Source organism: Tachypleus tridentatus, chromosome 9, assembly GCF_004210375.1.
Source record: "Tachypleus tridentatus isolate NWPU-2018 chromosome 9, ASM421037v1, whole genome shotgun sequence".
In the NCBI taxonomy this organism is placed as follows: domain Eukaryota; kingdom Metazoa; phylum Arthropoda; class Merostomata; order Xiphosura; family Limulidae; genus Tachypleus; species Tachypleus tridentatus.
The window spans coordinates 24,587,458-24,607,745 of record NC_134833.1 but is presented as its reverse complement, the minus strand read 5'-3'; the positions used below and the strand labels follow the sequence as shown (position 1 = coordinate 24,607,745).

At 31.9% G+C, this 20,288-nt stretch overlaps 1 long non-coding RNA gene across 4 annotated transcripts; it reads right to left on the bottom strand.

Moving 5' to 3' along the window:
* Window positions 1-1,824: 1,824 nt before the first annotated feature.
* Window positions 1,825-19,101, bottom strand: LOC143224866 (uncharacterized). Of its 4 annotated transcripts, XR_013013471.1 has the most exons (3): window positions 18,983-19,089; window positions 13,056-13,195; window positions 1,831-2,091 (listed from the first exon to the last, which is right to left on the bottom strand). It is a non-coding gene; the product is annotated as an uncharacterized LOC143224866 (long non-coding RNA). The 4 variants fall into 4 exon arrangements; XR_013013470.1 differs by lacking the exon at window positions 18,983-19,089 and having other exon boundaries at window positions 1,825-2,091; window positions 13,056-13,998; XR_013013469.1 differs by lacking the exons at window positions 13,056-13,195; window positions 18,983-19,089 and adding an exon at window positions 6,776-7,048 and having other exon boundaries at window positions 1,825-2,091.
* Between the last annotated feature and the right edge of the window lie 1,187 nt (window positions 19,102-20,288).

The window sequence follows — 20,288 nt, the reverse complement described above, 5'->3', positions numbered from 1 at the left end:
TTCGTGATGGGCAAAGCACAGACAGCGCATTGTGTATATTTGGGTTCAATTCCAAGCAAATAAAAAATGCTGTCAAGTTTTATGTGGACTCACTGTCTCAGCAAAAGACTCACAATCTATGTGTTATAGGATCAAAGCACATCGTCGAACATCTGTGACGGAAAAATATTGTGATAGTAAAACTCACTATTCCTTGGTAAAAGTTACAGGTGGATACTTTAGACTACTTATCTTCCCTCTCTTTCTATCTGCAGATGAAATATGGACGGCTAGCGCAGCTAACCCTAGCATGTTTGGTATAATGGGGATTCGAACCCGCGGATTACGAGTCGAATGCCTTAACTACCTGGCCACGCTCTGCCCCTAGAATTGTTTTGCGAGAATTTAAACAAGCAATCAGAGGATCCAAATTCACTAGAATACCTATCGTGTCGCCACCATTTCTTATAATAGTGTGTAACACTTTTCACGACTTAAATCTTTCGATAATGAAATAAACATGAACTTTAAATCTTCTTTAAAATATAAAAGTCAAACAACAAGTTGTAATTTAATATTTTATCAACATAAAAATAAAGTTAGATGTTTATATCTTCTGTGCCTTTAAACATCAATTTAGTTGAGACAGCCTTCAAAAATAACGCAGTTAGTTCCATTGTAGTCTGTCTATATATTTAGAGATAAAATCCAGGGTTCGATTATCTGGGATGAGCAATGTACGGATACATTGTATAGTTTTGAAAACAAGTAAAAAACTAATTCTTACAGTTGCTCTTTTAAAGCACAAAATTTAAATATGTGAATTATTTTTTCCTGAGATCAGTGTAAAATTTCCCCGTCGATTAGAAATATTATGACATTACGTTTCCATAAGAAGATGATTTTAAGGTTGAGGGTTTAGGTTTTTGCATATATATAATAGTATTGTTTATTTTCTGTCCACGAAACAACTTCGCAAGGTGTGGATGGATATGATGGTTCATTAGCTCCATGTAGAAGTACATACAGTTTTTAGGTTTGAATTTTGCGCTTTGCGGCTTTTATGGCCGTTTTTGTGTTTTCTACTACGACCTTACCTTCTGACGATGGATCGTTCATGGGGTTTACGTGAAAAAATAAACTTTCAATTTTGCGGTTTCTACAGGGATTTTTTTACAATTAATTGCGTATCAGAGAAACAAATTTTATGTCTTACGACAACTTTTCTGTAATCACAAATTAACATAACTTCTGTCCAGGAGATGGATACTTCTGGTTGTTAAGTAAGAATTTCACAAAAGAAAAAATTCTAAATTACTAGAACCGAAAACTTCATGCAGTCTTTGCACATTGCCTTACAGATGGCAAAATGAACATTTGAAGGACGAAATAGCACAAGATGGATATTGTTTTTCAAGCACAAAACGATTTGTTGCTGCTATTTGCGTTTTCTTCATCGCAGAAAGTAAAACCCTAGGTTTAAGCCTTTTCAATCTGTAAGCTTATCGATGACCAACCAAAAGCGTGTAAGATGGATACCGTGAGTACACGAACATTGCAACAGTGAATTTATCTTACAGCTAGCTCTATTAGTACTGTGCAATGTTGTTTCGATATTTTGAATAGTGTTGTATTTTAATGTGGTATTTGCAGCCTTAAGGTACACGTATTGTCCACGCTTGTTAACATTTAGGATAGTTGTTCACATTTTAAAACATATTGTTCAAAATCAGCCCAGTCTCTAAGCACCAATTCCATTTGGTATACTGTTTACAGTAATAGGTTAATTATATATTCAAATCAATCATTTTGTTTATCGAGTCTCCTTAAAGATTCTGAGACAAACTATTACTTTATTAAAATTTATAACACGTAGAAAAAGTTTTCAGTACAGTGACGTTTATAAAACATTTGATATTTGTGGCTAATACGCCAGTTAACATAACCTTCAAATATGGTGCAATATACACTCAATAAAAGCAAGAAATCATGTACCACATAAATATACTAGTTAGTCCCCTGTGTTCCCTGGTGGAACAGCGGAAGGTTTACAAATATCTGGTGTTCAATTCCCAACAGTGGACACTACAGAGAGCTCAGTATGTCTTTGATCTAAAAGAAAGAGAACAAAAATAGCCAATCCTCTATTAATGTCTATAAGTTAAGTTTACTTATTTTTTTAGAAAATAAAAGCACACATTTACCTCCGACGATAGCTTAAGAATGATGAAATAACAATATAAATAATTCATTTTATGAAATACTTTAAGTTAATTAATAATCATATATATCTTTCCTTTTGTCTCTTTTCAAAACAGTATCATAATAATATCATTATTCAGGGTTGTAAGGTATTCACTGAAGTGGTTGAAAACTAAATTTTAAACTGTTAGAAGGATAATAACAAAATAATTTGACTATTTTAGTCTACTTTTAAAGCAACATTTATAATTGTTAGATGAAAGTTGCTACTATCGCATTTACGTTGTCTGTTCCTCTGGCATGGCCTAGCGCGTTAAGGCGTGCGCTTCGTAATCTGAGGGTCGCGGGTTCGCGCCCGAGTCGTGCCAAACATGCTCGCCCTCCCAGCCGTGGGGGCGTTATAATGTGACGATCAATCCCACTTTTCGTTGGTAAAAGAGTAGCCCAAGAGTTGGCGGTGGGTGGTGATGACTAGCTGCCTTCCCTCTCGTCTTACACTGCTAAATTAGGGACGGCTAGCACAGATAGCCCTCGAGTAGCTTTGTGCAAAAAACAAACAAACAAACCTCTGGCCCCCATGTGGTACAATGGGATATCTGCAATTTTACAACACTAGAACCTGGGTTTCAATACCCATGGAGGGCAAATTGCAGGCTCTTTGAAATTTTATACCAAATTCCAATCAAAACATGTCCAGATGATTAGGGCACTTGACTCTACATCTGAGAGTCGCAAATTTGAATCACCATTACATCAAATGTACTCACCCATTCAGCTGCAGGGGCATTATAAGTCACGGTACATCACACTATTCCTTGATAAAATATTAGCTCAAGACCTGTTGTTGGATGGTGATAACTAGCTGCTTTCCTTCTACTTTTTCACTGCTAAATTAGCGACTGCTACCGCAGCTATCTCATATATAGTTTGTGTGAAATTCAATCCAAACAAACAAACTGCTCCCTCTCTGTGGCAGGTTAAAATTTCTGTGATCTCAGGAGCTAATAATTTTTGTGGTCCCTACATCTTATTTAGTTTTACATAGAATAAAATCATCAATGGGTTCCCATTAAGACCATAGGCAGTGGAGCTGGGACCCATCTACCCCTTACCTAAATTTGCCAATGCTCCCTCTACCAGTTAAGAGCTTATAATGTAACTTTGTACTCAACAACAAACAAAATATTTTTGGGATATAAATGCCTATTACACCTATTGTCTTTCAAGTAATGTTTATATAAAGAAATTACAAGTATATTCTTCTACATTCAATTTTTTTTTTTAATATCCAGAAATTTTCTGATATAAAATTTACTGGGGTCATGTTTAAAACACTAAGAACACAAAACAGGAAAAATAATAAAGATAAAACACAACCACATAAGTGTAGAGTACACAAGTAACTGTACGTTTAAAATCATATCATCAAGAACCAATCAACAGAGAGAACATTACCTTTTATGGAGATTAATCACAGACTATAAAACTGTAATTAATTGCTATGATAGAGAATAAACGTTTATTATTGTACCCAGGATATAACATACAGAGCTAAAAAAGATATTCATTGATTACTGTACCCATGATATAACATAAAGAGGTAGTACAGATAAACATTGATTATTCTATCAAGGATACAACATAGGAGGTAGAAAAATGAAAACTAATTATTGTACCCAAAATATAACATACAGAAGAAGGAAAGATGATCATTAATTACTTTACCCAGGATATAACATAGAAGGAAAAGCAGATAAACATTGAATGTTGTACCCAAGATATAACATTCAAAGGTAAAACAGATAAATATTGATCAGTGTACCCAGGATACAACAAACAGAGGTACAACAGATGAACATTGATTTCTGTAGCCAGGATGTAACATACTGACTCAATACACATGAACACTGAGTATTGTACCCAGAATATAACAGACAGAGGTAGAACAGATGAACACTGACTATTGTACCAAGGATATAAAAAAAACAGATGTAGTGCAGATAAACATTGATTATTGTACCCAGAATATAACAGACAGAGGTAGAACAGATGAACACTGACTATTGTACCAAGGATATAAAAAACAGATGTAGTGCAGATAAACATTGATATTGTACCCAGGATATAATATACAGAGGTAAAACACATGAGCATTGATTACTGTTCCCAGGATATAATATAGAGGTGAACATTGATTGCTGTATCCAGGATATAACATACACAGGTAGAGCAGTTGAACATTGGTTTCTATACCCAGGATATATCATACAGAGGTGAAACATATGAACATTGATCACTGTACCTAGGATATAAGATACAGAGGGTGTACAGATGAAAATTGATTATTTTACCCAGTATACACCACAGTGAGGTAGTACAGATGAACATTTATTACTGCACCCACGATAAACCTACAAAGTTAAGAGATATACATTGATTCCTCTACCCAGGATATAACATGCACAGGTTGAACTGATGAAAATTGATTATATTACCCAGGATAGAACACAGAGAGGCAAAACAGATAAACATTGATAATTGCATTGAGGATATAAACTGCAGAGGTAGTACAGATGAACATTTATTATTGTACTCAGGATATAATAAATAAAGGAAGAACAGATGGACTTTGATTACTGTACCCAGGATATAATATATAGACGTGAAAGAGATGAAAAATTATTGAGGTACATTGGATATAACATACTAGGGTAATGCAGATAAACATTGATTATTGCACACAGGATACAAAATACAGACATAAAACAGATAATCATTGAATACTGTTCCAAGAATATAACATTCAGAGGTAAAACAGATGAATATTGATTCCTCTACCCAAGACACAATATACAGAGGTAGAGGAGATGAACAATGATAACTATACCTAGAATATAATATACAGAGGAAGTACAGATGATCATTTATTATTGTACCCAGGATATACCATAGAGAAGTAAAACAGATGAACAATGGTTATTGTACCCAGAATGTATCATACAGAGGTAGTACTGATGAATTTTGATCACTCTACCCAGATAAACATTGAATATTGTGCCAAGGATATAACATCATGAGGTAAAATAGATGAACATTGTTTATTGTACCCAAGATATAACATACAAAGATAAAACAGATAAACATTGATTCCTCTACCTAGGATACAACATACAGATGTAGAACAGACGAACATTGATTATTGTGCCCATGACATAACATAGAGAGGTAGAACAGATGAACATTGATTACTGTGCCCAGGATATAACTTACAGAGATAGAGCACATGTACCCAGGATATAAATGAACATTGATTACTGTACTCATGATATAACATACAGAGTTAAAACAGATAAACATTTATTCCTCTACACACAATATAAAAAGGAGAGGTAGAACATTTGAAAATTGATTGCTGTACCCAGGATATAAAATGCTAGGGTAAAGAGATAAACAATGATCATTGTAGTCGAGATATAAAATACAGATCTAAAACAGATAAACATTCATTATTGTAACCAGAGGTAAAACAGATGAACATTGATTACGATATCCAGATATGAAATGCACAGGTAAAACAGATGAACATTTATAACTGCACCAAGGACATAACATACAGAGGTAAAACAGATGAGCATTGATAACTCTACTGAGGATATAACATATACAGTGAGTACAGATGAAAATGGATAATTATACCCAGGATATAAGATACAGAGGATGAACAGATGAACACTGATTACAGCACCCACTATAAAAATACATAGTTAAAACAGATAAATATTAATTTCTCTACCCAGGATATAATATACAGAGGTAGAATTGATGAACGTTGATTATTGTACCCAGGATATAACATACTGAAGGAGTACAGATGATCATTGATTATTTTACCCAGGAAATAACATAGTAAGGTAGAACAGGTGAACAGTGAGTATTGTAACCAAAATATAACATACAGAGGTAGTACAGATGAACATTGATTACCATGGATGTAACATTCAAAGGCAGAACCGATGAACTTTGATTATTGTACCCGGGATATAACAATACGAAGGTTTTACAGATAAGCACTGACGACTGTACATTAAATATTTTACCCAATATATAACATACAGAGGTAGAATGGATGAATGCATATTTCTGTACCCAGTATATAACATACAGAGGGAGCACAAATGAACATTGATTATTCTACCCAAGATATAACATACAGAGGTAGAACAGATAAACATTGTACTCATGATCAAACAAAAAGTGGCAGAACAGATGAACACTGATTATTCTATCAGGATATAACATGAAGAGGTAACACATATGAATGCTGATTATTCTACCCAGCATATAAGATACAGAGATAGTACAGACGAAAACTGAATACTGTTCCCAGAATATAATTTACAAAGTTAAAAGAGATAAACATTGATTCCTCTTCCCAGGATATAATAGCTCCAAAAATTAAGCATTATGAAGCATTTTAAGTAGAAATATTGCTTATTTATACCTGTATAATAATACTTACATGCATAAAGTCAACCACAAAAAAGTATAAACATATAATAAAAAAACAATAAATAAAAATTTAACTGCACTTTACCTGTGGTGGTGAGGAACATGGAGAGTGGGAGGGTTATTATTGTTTGGAAGTGGAGTCACCTTCCATAAAATTGTCAAGTAACTTTCCTCTGGGGTTCTTTTTCTTTTCTGTGTCTTTGCACTGCTACAACTTGCTTGAGACTCACTGGACCTATTTCTCACTAAAAACTTGTCTAATGAGGTTTGTTTCTGCCTGGTACCCTCCCCATGTCTCATCACACTATGTATGCCACTTTTTCAAACCACCCCCTACTAGCCTTAAAGGCATCACTTGTATCAGCACTCGTTCCAGGAGTGTTTTTTCAGGAGGTCAGCATGCAACTGCTTTGCTTTCTCACAAATGAAGCCCTCAGAAATGCTATCACTATCTAACTGTTTTCCATTTACTCAAATCAACAACAGTTTCTCTACCTCTTCCATTGTTTGTGATCCTTGTTTTGTAAGCACTGTCACTCCTTTTGCAACATCAGCTCCTTTGATGACCTCTTAATTTTTCAGTATGGTGCAGACTGTAGACTTCACCATACCAAACTATGTAGCAAGGTCAGACCTGCAAACACCACTCTCATACTTTGCTATGAGATCTTTTTCACTTCTATTGTGGCTCTAACAACTTTTCTTTTTGGTTTGCTGCTTTCATTATCCTTCTTTGATCCCATGGTGGCTTATTTAACCAGAATATTTAGAAAAACAAAAAGAAAAAAAAGAAAAAGGAGAACTTTCACAGCAGATTTTAGTGGGGGCGTGACCTGAGCAACAAGTGCAGGTACAATGTTTTGGGCAAGCTTGGCGTGGGCCAAAAATAACTGAAGGGTTGTTCGGGTCATCAGCCAGGTTATTTCAGGGATTTGGGCCACAAAGCTTGGTTCGGGAACCGAAGTTTATGTTCGACAACCGAGACATTTTTTCTCAAACAATATGTTCGAGAAGGAGTCATTAGAGAACCGAGGTACCACTGTATAACAATACACAGGTCGTACAAATGAACATTGATTACTGTACCCAGGATATAATATCCAGAGATAAAGCAGATAAACAATGATTCCTGTTCCCAGGATACAGCATACAAAAGTAGAGCAGATGAACATTGATTATTGTACAAGGGAAATAACAAATACAGGTATAACAGATGAAAATTGATTACTGTACCCAGAATATAACAACACATAGGTAGTGCAGATGAACATTGATTATTGTAATCAGGAAATGATATAAAGAGGTAGATCAGGTGAGCATTGATTACTCTACCCAGAATATAACATACAGAGGTTGAAAAACAGATAAATATTTATTTCCATACCCAAGATATGGCATACATTGGTGAAACAGATGAACAATGATTACTGAATCAAGGATAAAACATAGAGAAGTAAAACAGATGAACATTAATTTCTCTACCCAGGATATAGCATACAGAGGTAGAACAAATGAAAATTGAATTCTGTACCCTTGATATAACATACACTGGTAAAACATGAATGTTGATAGCTGTAGCCAGGATATAAGATACAGAAGTAGTGCAGATGAAAATGGATTACTGTTATCACGATATAACATACAGAGTTAAAACAGAAAAACATTTATTCCTCAACCAAAATATAACAGAGTTAGAACATTTTAACATTGATTGCTGTTTCCTGGATAAAACAAGGAGGGGTAAAGCAGATAAACATTGATTATTGTACTCAGGATATAATTTTCAGAGGTAAAACAGATGAATAATCATTAATGTACCCAGGATATAACATAGACAGTTAGAACAGTTAAGCATTGATTCTTGTACAAATGATATAACATATAGAGGTAAAGCAGATAAACATTGAACACTGTACCATGGATATGACATACAGGTAAAGCAGATAAACACAGAATATTGTACCCTGGATTTAAAATACAGAGTTTAAAACAGATAAATATGATTATTGAACCATGAAAAAAAACACAGGGGTAAAACAGATGATTATTGATTATTTTACCCGAGATATAACATAAAGAGGTAGTACAGATAAACATTGATTTTTATACCCAGGATATAATATATTGAGGGAAAACACATAAACATTAACTACTGTACCAGGATGTGGCATACAGGTGTATATATGAACATTGATTATACAACTCAGTATATAACATACAGAGTTAGTACAGATGAACATTTATTATTGTACCCAAGCTATATCATACAGAGATAAAACAGATAAACATTGATTACTGAACCTACAATACAACATACAGTGATAATGCAGATGAACACTGATTACTCTACCCAGGGTAAGCATACAGAAGTAGTACAGTGCGGACATAAGCACCTGTGCAATCAACACCTGCGAGTGCATGTACCTATTTTCTCACCTACTTGCATGTACAAAAATGAACACCAGCCTGCAATAACTACAAAAGATACACCTGCATGTACATGTATGAAAATATGCACCTGCGAGTGTATTTACCAATTATGCAACTGTGTGTGCATGTACGAAAATAAGCACTTGTGTGCCCAAATACAAAATCACCACCTGCATGCACTTATAATAATTTGTGCATGTGCTATGTGTGAAAATGAGCACTTCCACACACATATGCAAATTTACAAGCCTGTGCTTCCAGAAAATAAACACCTGCGTGTGCATGTCCTAAAATTAGCATCTGGTGGTACAGTCTCTGAAACAACGAATAAGTTTTATCTGTTTTCTTTATGGCCCTGTATGGCCAGGTGGTTGAGGCATTGGACTTGAAATCAAATGGTTGCAGGTTCAAATCCAGGTCACACCAAGCATACTCGCCCTTTCACCCAAGGGGCATTATAATGTGTGGTCACTCTCAATTTGTTGGTAAAAAATTGGCACTGAGTGGTGATGACTAGCTGCATTCCCTCTAATCATATACTGGAAAATTCGGGTCGGCTATCACAGATTGCCTTTGAGTAGCTTTGTGTGAAATTCAAAAAACAACATATTTATTTGTCTTCCAATTTTAATTTTAAAAACTAAAAACGAATTTATTCAATTAACAGAGCCTCTGATTAGAAATCAAGAAGTTTCTGTGATGACAAGAAAACCCACTTGTAGAGAAAAATATATATGTAAAAATGGCTGGTATGGGTAAAGAAAGCTCTATGTAGAGGAATGAACAACATTTTGACCTTCTTTGGTCATCGTCAGGTTCACAATGAAGAAGAAGATCAAACGTTGTTCACTCCTCAACATGGAGCTTTATCTACTCATACCAGCCAGTTTTACATATCAACAAGTTTATTTTTTCTCAGTTTTTTTTTTATACATTTTATTTGATACTTTCAGAAACTCTTAACAACAATATTAGATTATGAAATTATTGCTAAGCAGAGTAATATAAATATTATGTTGGAATGCATTGTTATCAAAATGGATTGGCTTTTCACACATAAGAAGTTGTCGTGTAAGGAACTATTTCATTTCTTTGTGCTTCTTTGTTTTTGCTAGATTTTACTATTTAAAAAAATGGGCACATATCTATTTGTCTGTGATTTATATTTATAATTTGTAATATAAAATATCACTTTTTTTGTAAGTACGTTTTCACGAGCTTGCCTCATTAGAAAGTTATGCATATACACGTGCAAATTCTTGTTGATAAATGACAATACTCAAATGCAGACCCTCGGTGTTTGCTTAGTATTAGTGCAAACTCTCAGGTTTCTAGATACTTTCCTTAGAGATATGATGATCATATCTCTTTTGTTTATAGATTTTAACACAAAAAGATAAGCACACTCAAGAAGACAAGTTATAATATACTGATGCAAACCCTTAGGGTTCACTTAATATCGATGCAAAATTTCAAGTTCATAGATTCTTTTGTTGTGAAGCTATAACAGTAAAACATAAACATGCATGTGCACACGAGTTTCTTTCTCTCCTTGTGATTTTTATTTGTAGTATCAGGAACCATTTCTTCTTTATGGTGGTTTTTGCTAGCTGACTTCATTAAGAAGATGCACATGCATGTGGATAAGTAATACTCAGTTTACACCTTCAGTATCAGAGGAATATTCAGGTGTTAAGTTATTTCTTTTTCAAACTATGGCAGTCACACTTTTTGAATTTGTTTTTAAGTTAGCTCGCGTCATTATAATAATACACTCGCATGTGTATCAGTAATAATACTCAGGTGCATATTCTCAGGTCTCACTTGGTATGTTTGTTTTTGAATTCGTGCAAAGCTACACTAGGCCTATCTGTGCTACCCATCCCTAATTTAGCAGTGTAAGACTAATCACCACCACCAACCACCAACTCTTGGGCTACTCTTTTACTGAACAACTAGTGAGAATGACCGTCATATTACAATGCCCCCACAACTAAAAGGGCAAATAATGCCACTCCTCTTTTGCACTTTATCAACAACCTTCAAACCTGCATTTTAAAGAAATTTGTCATCACCACATCTATGTGCAAGTTATTCTAATTACATCAAAATTGTCCATTCCTGTTACTTTTGTCATCATTTTTATTTTTTACACTTATAGCATCACAGTAGTAACAATTAAACCTACCCTTATAACCACTTGTATCAATTCATGCATTAACTGTAAAATGTTATTTTAATAACCTAATTTTATTTTTATTTTCTTATCTATCTTACCTTGTTGCTGTTGTTCCTTTTATTTTCTAGCATAACAAACCACAATTATAGTATTGCTTGCTATGTTTCTTCACCTTGTAACATTTCTTTTAATGTATTAGACACGTTTTGTTTTTGTTGTTGCAATGCAACTTGTGATTTGAATTGTTACCTTATATCCTGTTGTTTATCAAATGTCTTGCACTTATAGAAGATTTAAGTGATTTACCTGAAAGCTTGTGCATTAATTTGAAAATGCTAAAAAAAGTAGAGACAGTCCAAATATATTATTTATTACAAAGAAAGCTTAGTTTTGAAATAAAACAGTTCATCTAAAAGTAACAACATTAAACCTGTTAACATTAGTTCAATAACAAAATGTGATGTTATTTACTTCAAAATGTTTCTAGCATTGTCAATCAGCAAAGGCAAAATTTATTTTTCTCACTGCTGGAAGTAAAGGTTCACACTGATTTATTAATAACCTGGGCTCCAGAGGAATCATTGTTACAGTTTTGTTTTTAAACTTTAGGCCTTGCAGATATTTTAATGTGATGTGGATTGCATTACACTTTTACTCATGTCATGAAATAGCACTGTTAATGAAAAAAACACAGGTTTGTGTTTTCAATTTCTGTATGTCACTCATTAAGAAAGTAGTTTCATATTGAACTTAAATTATTCTAACATATATTTTTATTAATTTATTGCAACTTGACAAACACATTAAAACCAATTTTACTGTTCTGTGATTCAAAATTTTGATTATTAGTTCTTTTGAGAACCATTTGTTGTGATAATTATTAACCATCAAAATTTGTAAAAACACACTACACATTCCTTCCAAATCCTCATGTTTGATCCTTATTTTGGTACTGTTCATTTTTGGCATTTTAACTGAATGAGTTCAATAAACAGAAGAAGTTGAAATGCAAAATACAATATATTAAAGACAGGAAAAATATCATTATTAAAAAGACAGTAAAAAGTTTCGTCCTGCAGTGTTGTCTTATTGGAATAAGAATATTGAAATAAAGTCATCCAATTTAAAACATTTAATACAATTAGGGTTCGGGAATTTATCATAAGAATAAATATAAATTATATTTGTAATTTCCTTGATGTATTATTAAATATTTTATTTAATTTCCTTTATATTATTTACAGTGTGTATGATTTTAAAATCATTTATTCTATGTGATATTGTTAAGAAAAGAATAACTCAAGAGTTGGTGGGAGTGGGGGTGATGACTAGTTCCCTTCTCTCGTCTTTTAGCACTGAACTAGGAAGAGCTCGTGCTGATAGCCCTCATGTTTTTTTAATAAAAATCATGTCTACTTGAAATAAAAAGAAATAGCTTCTATTTTACGTTAAGCAAGAGCTACACTTCAAACATGAAAATGTTTGAGCTTTGAAACTTTTATTGCTTTTGTACACGACAGTGTGATCATAGTGATTTCTGAGCAGTGGTAATATATAAACTTCACTGCTGTTTTATTTCAAAAAGAAACACAATTCATCTACGATTTTAATGTTCTGATTACAGCTGCAGGACACGCAACCTTAATTTTGATGAATGCTGGCTTGTGGTGCATTACACAAATAACAACAGTGGATTCAAAATAACAGTATCCTTCTATCATGTTCTGCTGATATTATTTTCTAAACTTATACTTACCAACAATATGTGAGTGGTTTTCATCATTTGTTTGTAGGTTCCACAAAGCAAGTTACTGCATCAGTTCTGCATGTTGAAGTTCTTTTAGCTCGTAAAAGATGTCTTGGCCTTATTTCCTGTGTTGAAAACAAATGTTGCTGCTGCAAATATACAAATGAAGAAATACAAATACTTGACTTCTGATTTAGCAGCTGTGATAAACTTAGCTGTCACTTAATCTGTGACAAATTGGTTCTTCTTCTCCAGTTATTGTATGGGTATCTCAGAAATTGTTTCCAGAACAAATTGTTCTGTGATCCTCTGGATGGCACTATTGCAGTATCTGTCATACACAGACCAATCATTTATTTAATATACTTTTCATGAACATGAAACTCAACTAGTCTTATTCAAGGTAACAGAAGTTTCTTTCTAAACAAATATATCCTGAAATATCTTTGTGTACAGAAGTAATGACAGAATATTTTTTTAGGCCTTGTTCAACTTAATTTCAAATGTGCTATAGGAAGTTAACAGGAAGAACAACAACAAAAATAGATATTTTCCCATATTTATACAAAAGAAATATTAATTACAAATATAATTTCATTTTAAGTTTAAGCTTTGTGCTTTGATCTTTGATATAACACTTTTGTGATAAGGAAGGAATAATATTTACCTTAAGTTGTATACTATTGTTATGGTTCTGTGTTTTGTTTTCTTATCCATTACATAAAACAGGTAAGCTTGTGTTTTACTTTAACAGTTTAAAATATTACTGAAAAGTAAACTGATATGTATTTTCAGTCTTGACAGTTACCCTATTCCAACTTTTAGAAGGGCTGACACAAAGTTTCTAGGGGGAATATTGGCCACCATGTTATTTAAGGTTTTTAATCTCATTGGAAAAACTGCATAATGTCTCCTGATTTTAGTAGGAGCATCTTTAGAACAAGGTCAGCCAGTTTACAAAAGTTATTCACTAAAGTCATAATTTAACACAAGACAGGGATATGTACTGTGTCTTTCTAGCCAGGTTTACTAGGCATTTCATTCCTTTGATTTTCGTCTCCCTGTAAAATTAATATAAAATGTGTTCTCTGATTTTACTGCATCCACTGTGAAGAATCGAATTCCAAACTTAGATACTATATGTTTGTAAGCTTTCAGCTGACCAACTGACTAATAGAGACTGTAGTGTTAATTTAAAGCAACAAAATAATCAGGTTTAGTTTACTGCCTTGATGTGCTATACATTTTCATCCTCAGTGTGATTTTGTGTTATTTCACTTGTGTCTATAAAACTTTCTTATACAAGTAATAAATAAACTTTGGTTTTGTAATTGATTTCAAGAACCACTGCTGCAAGTAAAATGCAAGGCCTAAAGCAACAGGCTAGTCAAATAGGCCTATACAGTGTAGTCAGAAAGATTGCAATCCACTAATGTATTATTTTTCTAAATTAAGTCCTAGTTTATGTGATTTATCAATGTTTCAAATTATTAATTATGATACCTTTGTTTAGCTTATGCCATAATTTATTAGATTAAGTAATATTCAAGTTTACTGAATAAAAAAAATGTTACTTTAATTTAAATATTACCCCCCAAATTTAAATAATGTCCCCCACCTTTAAATTAAAAACCATTCTCTTCATAAGTTAACAGCAGTGATGTAATAGTGTGGGAACAGCTTTCTACTACATTTCTGTTTAAGCAGAATGCCATTCCCTTCCAACCCTCACAATTTCGAACAACTGAGACCTTAGAAATTTCTAACTTCATGAAATTTTGTCCACCTTTAGAAGAATGATTCATTAACCCTTTCATTCAAGTTGTATTTATTAAAATATAGTAAAAGAAATGACTGGAAAATAAAATTGTGTAGTTCTGTTAGTTATAATTCCAAATAACTTATGGACAGAGTTTATACTTTTCATACTTATTTGCTGTAGTTATCATGTTATAAGCAACTGACTTGGAAACTTAAGAGAACACTCAGGACTTTTTTCATCATGGATCATGAAACTCCACAGTAAATCTCCCAAGATATTCCACTTCTAATCTTTTGACACATATTTCCTATGTTTATTTTACTCTCAGCAGCTCAAGTAGAAACCTTGTGAAAATCAAACAATGAATTTCCACTGATCACATTACTGTTAAGTAACACTCTACTTTGATGTTACTGATAGTTATTTTCCCAGCTTTGAAGACAATAGTATATTATATGTAATATAGTGATTCTCTAAAGTATTGTATAGAAATGGGAAAAAATAGTTTCAACATTTCTCTATAGAAAGTGTGATCTGATTCAATAAACTTGTTAGTTATCCTCCCTGATTGGTTGGGGTTTAGCATTATAGATGTCAAAGTGTGCAAGAGCTTTTGAACATTGTCTTTCTATTTTACCATACTTACAACAGTAGCAAATTTAGTTTCCAGTAGTATAAAAACGGAAAGAAGAAATGAAAAAAATGACACATGTTGAAACTAGATGAGTTGTAAGTTCATTCATAACTGTTTCAGCTGATTAGAAATGTTAAATGTCTTAGTGTTACCATTTCAAGTCAATTAGTAGTAACATTGATAAAGATCAATCAAAATTTGACCAGTGTTTATATAATGTATTAAAACTACCTCTTCTTTCCAAAACCATGCACAGAAAATATTACTACAGTTTATGCAGACAAGTTAATTTGCTGCACTATACTATTTTAACAAACAATGTAAAGTCAAAATTCTTGGAATACCATTAAGGAAATGAAGTTTATAGCAATAACTGGCAGATAGCAACAAGGTGTTTCAATCATAGTAACCTATAACTAGTATTATAAAAAATATTAGACAACAGTGTTTCACAGATTCTTTTCATGAACCAACTGGATCAAGGTCAGGCATTTCTAATTTCATTCCAAACATAATTTCTGAGCTATGTACTTTAGAATTCAACAAGTGGCCAGCATAGAAAAACCAAGGCTTTGATGAAAAGGAAATAGAACTCCTTGAAAAATGTTTCAGATTGTCATTTTCAAACTTAATTGCTGCATATAGAGAATTTCTGAACATTGGGCACCAAATTACATCTGATCTGAACCGTTTAATTGGGTGTTCAAAAACCATCTCATTATAGCTAATATTCCTGAAATTTGTGTTTTAATATATAAGAAATGTGATAAATATAAATAATACTAACACTTTTAAAACATGTTCCCCAACTTCTTTATTTAACACTGCACCACTGCTTAGTGATATGTTTACTGACTTGCAATGCTAAAATCTGGAGTTTCATTTCTTGAGGTAGATAGTGCCTGAAACCCATTGTATATCTCTGCACTAAGACTAATAAACACTAATAAATTAAATATTGTTCACTAACTCTTCTTATGTGAAACAAGTGATTTCACTGTTATCTCATGATTACTTGCAGTCCTTTAATTAAACTTGCATCTTAAAATAGTGATATGACACCTCGCATACAACTTGTAATGTACATGAATTATAAAAACATGACTAGATACCAACGAGTTATCTTCTGTCAAGTAAACCAAAATATCTTTTCCAGACTCCTCCACAAATTCCTGGGACTTCTTCATAGTCAAAGAAGGCTTAATCTTGAAAGAATGAAGTTTCATCTTCAGTTATCTTCCCTGTAATCTATGTTTTAGATAACGTTTCTTAGTTTGATAGAAAAGTTTTGTGTATAATTTCAATGAATATTAGACATGATTTGTTAAGATGTCAAAACCTTGTCAATGTTAATGAACTGCAATTTGGATAAAAATCATCATAAACTGGAAAATATTGTGTCATAAATGAATGTTTTAGCTGTAATAGCACTTTAATGTGATTGATAAGAAGTGCTTAACAGAACACTATTCACTTATTAACACGATTCACATAAGCTTGTTCTTTGAAATCACAATAAATCAGATTATGTTGCTCTGTTATATATATTTCTATAACCCAAAAACCTATAAGAATATTGTATATTGAAACTATATTTTATTACTTTTATGGAAAGAACATCAGTTTTAAAATATAGTAACTTATTATTTTACAAAGATTTTACCTTCCCATTTCCCAAGTACAGGATGTAACAAAATTGATTGTTGTTTTCAGACCACAAGCACATAAAATGTTAAAACAATATTAAAGTCATTCTTTGATTTGTTTATTTATTAAGACTTTTCTGCACCTTAAGACTATAATCCCAATATATCAAATTTACTTTTAAATATTAAAAAATAAAGTTGTAGCTTATGTTATTGCCTGTCACTCAATGTTAATTTTAATAAAATATATGATAGTCAAAAGATAAATGGCCATTACTCTAGTAAATATCATTAAATCACTGTCTTGATGCCCACAGTTGTCAGAGCACAATTAGTCCATTCTGTAGACAAACCATTTTGACTTAGCTATTGAAATTTGAGAAACAAAAACACATGCTAAAGTAATATTGTTTAATAATGTATGAAAAAATTATAAAATATTATTTTTGTTTTTCCAAAGATATACATCTAATAGACCCAAAGTGCAAAAAAAGAACATATTATAGTTTCATAACATTAAATGACCAGAAACTTTTCATCTCCACCTTTTCACTATGGGAGATTAGAAGTGCTATAGTTTGGATTCCCAATAAAAACACTGACCCTCAAACACATAGCAAATTAGCAATCACGTCATTTTAACACGTACATGAAAATTAAGCCAAAATATATTGCCTCCATATGCATTAGAGTCAATATAACTTGAAATAACAAAATTATTTCTTTTTAGTTTACCAGCATCAGATAGTTTTTACCTAAATATTTACCTTTCATATTTATGTTAAAAAAAGAACCATTCAGTGAAATAACATATTTAAATGTGATTGCTATCATTACTGTAAATCATAAACTGATCAAACAAATGAAATTTCTATTTCAGTACACTCCATCATTATCTAGTGTATAAAGCATGTTTTAAATACTGTGACTTTTATGAGTTCTAAATCTTTTTAAATATAAGGTCAGAGGTAGATACTATACAAATGTAAACAAATGGTAGTTTATTTTATAAATAAAACTTATCTCTCCCTTCTTTTACAAATTTATGAAATGGTGTTTAAAAGGAATACACTCCATCATGATCTGGACCTTCACCTGATCCACTTTGTATAAAGTTACAACAGAATGAGTTCTTATACACAAAACATAAACTACAAAAACAATTACTTTAACAAAAAAATAATAATGCAGAGAAGTCAACATACTTTTCCCATCTTATATAAAACTACTAAAAACTTCCATAATTTCAAGGAAAGCCTTAATATACCCAAAATGTAGCAGTGAATTTTTAAAACTTTTCACATAAAGGAGGAAGGAAGCTTTATTACAAATCAATGACAAAAAAAGAAAATATTGCACTTTTTTGCAATCAACATGAAAAATACAGTTTTGAACCATTTGTGTTAATAACTAAAAAAGAAGCAACAAAGTTTACAGGTTTCATAATACAAGGTAAGAGGTAGATATTATAAAAATGTAAATAGATCACAGTTTACAGGTTTGTAGCTTTGTTTTTACTGACAAATTGTATCAGTGAATACAGAAAATATAATTAAACATTACAAATTTGATGGAGGCCAAATCAAAACTTACAATTAGTAATTTGGAATTTTATGAGTTATTTTATCAAGACAAATAAACTTAAAACCATATCATAACATTTATAATTTTATTTTGTATGCAATTTTGGATTAATTATCAGAGAAATTTTTAAAAATAAGATATTCAGGGATGGATAGGATTAATACTGAAAATTCAGGAAATATCAGTGAAAAAGGAGAGATATCTCCAGGAAAACTAACTGTAATAAAACTACTAAGTTACTTCAATATATACAATCAAAGAATAAATTCTAGAGCATATCTCAAGAGTGCTTTTCAATTAAACAACCTACCTAAAGCCAGAATACTTTGATTATCACTAGACAGAACTGTCGCATTCAGGTTTGTAATATCTCCAGCATCAGTTTCCATACATTTCTGATCTTTACTACTCAGTCTTTCCATGATAAAATGTGGGGAATTTTTCTCTAGAATTATTAACATGTTAAAAGAGTTGGAGATGCTACAGTTTACTTTTCCAGATATTCAGTAGCTGTAAATTAAAACATATAACAATCCACAGAGATATAGAAATGAACATATTTGTTAACCAAGATTTTTCTGCTTCATCCATATAATTGTTTCAAAATGTATTCTGACAAAGCAATCTTAACAGGTTCATAACATCCAAGCTGTAAAAGTTGAAATATTACACATACATGTACTACTTTCTTCATATTATGTGGTAAATTTAAATTTATAATTTATTATGACACTAGAGGTATGAAAATAGGTTATATAATTCTGATAAAAATAACTTCAAACATTTTAACAGAAACAATTAATTTAAAATATGCCATTCAGAACTAAAGTAATTTTGGCAGCTGTCATAAACTTTATCCTAATGGAAATCACAATAAAATCAAGATTAATATACAACTAAACTGTCAATTAGCTACTATTTCTAATAACAATCTTAAATCACCATTTTCATGTTGTAAGAATAATGATAACATTTGAGCAGGTATTTGTTTTTCTCAAAAATGTATAAAGAAATAACATTTAACAAAACAAATTACAACAGAATTTATAATGTTAACATAGCATGAAAATAGTCTTTAAATAAACACTTCTACAAAAAACATTTTAACTAGTCTCCTGATGAACTACAAAGTTACTGACCTACTTGTGTTTGTTGATCTTTTTCTCATACTCCTATACTGATTAGCAAGTGAAACTCAAAATTACTATTTCCAATTATTTCTGTTTGTTAATTATTCCAACACTCAATTAATAGAAATTTCAATCATATCAGTTATCAGGAAACTAATCAAAATTACCATTTCCAGTTATTTCACCTATCCAGATGAACCTATTCATTCATTTTGAACAACTGACAAGATCCCACAACCAAAACTTTTTTTCTGTGCAACTACTTACTAGAACATAGACAACTGGTTTTAATGTATTTGATAAATGTAGTTCTCGATTAATCAATAATCATATGATGGCAATCACTCAGTTCAAGTGAGAAGGCATGTATGAGAAAATTGAGTTCCAAGAAAGCAGAGTATGACAAACATTTCCTGTATAAAAGGTACAAATCTTTCACACAGGAGACTGTGATAGAAATAAGAATTTATCTGAATTTCATTTTGT